Below are 897 nucleotides of genomic sequence, written 5' to 3'. Positions count from 1 at the left end.
GCAGTTTGAGAAGGGGCACAAGCAGGACGAGATCTCCTACTTGGGTACCCTTTGTTTTGAAGAGATGGAAGAGGTGTCAGGGCCCACCCCGGGCGGTAGTAAGGAACTGTTGGGGGAGTCTAAAGACGTGATGCCAGACGAGCTGCCTCGGAAGCTACCACCGAAGAGGGCAGTGGATCACGAGATCGAGTTGGTGCCTGGCACGAGACCGCCCGCTAGGGCACCGTACAGAATACCGCAACCTAAGCTTGTGGAGCTTAGGAAGCAGTCAGCAGATGCCTTGAGCCGCAGGGCGGACTTGGCGAACTTGGAGTCGATAGCAGCGCTCTCTTCTAGCGCGGCTGCTATCTCTACGAAGGATCAGGTGCGGGAGTTACTACCGAGAGATCCCGCGGCGCAACGCCTGATTCGGCTTGTCGAGCAGGGCAAGGCTCGACACTTTTGGATCGAGGATGGATTGCTGATGACCAAAGGAAACCGCGTATACGTTCCGAGAGGCGGGGACCTACGGAAATCACTTCTTTCCGAATGCCACGACACACTTTGGGCGGGACACCAAGGACAGGAGCGCACGTTTACTTCGGTGCGGAGGGCCTATCATTGGCCACAGATGCGGGACGATATCGAGACGCATGTCCGCACTTATTTGATTTGTCAGCAGGACAAGGCAGACCATCAGAAGAAGGTCGGTCTGCTGCAACCACTTCCCATCCCAAAGCGTCCATGGGAGAGCGTCTCCATGGATTACATCTCTGGATTGCCTAAGGTCGAGAACTTAGGCTCTATCATCGTCGTGGTAGATCGTTTATCAAAATATGTTACATTTATCGCAGCACCCAAACACGTTACAGCAGAAGGGACGGCTCATCTCTTCTTCAAGCACATCGTCAAACATTG

Source organism: Sesamum indicum, linkage group LG16, assembly GCF_000512975.1.
Source record: "Sesamum indicum cultivar Zhongzhi No. 13 linkage group LG16, S_indicum_v1.0, whole genome shotgun sequence".
Classification (NCBI taxonomy): Eukaryota; Viridiplantae; Streptophyta; class Magnoliopsida; order Lamiales; family Pedaliaceae; genus Sesamum; species Sesamum indicum.
The sequence above is the reverse complement of the archived record's forward strand: the minus strand, read 5'-3'. Positions refer to the sequence as shown.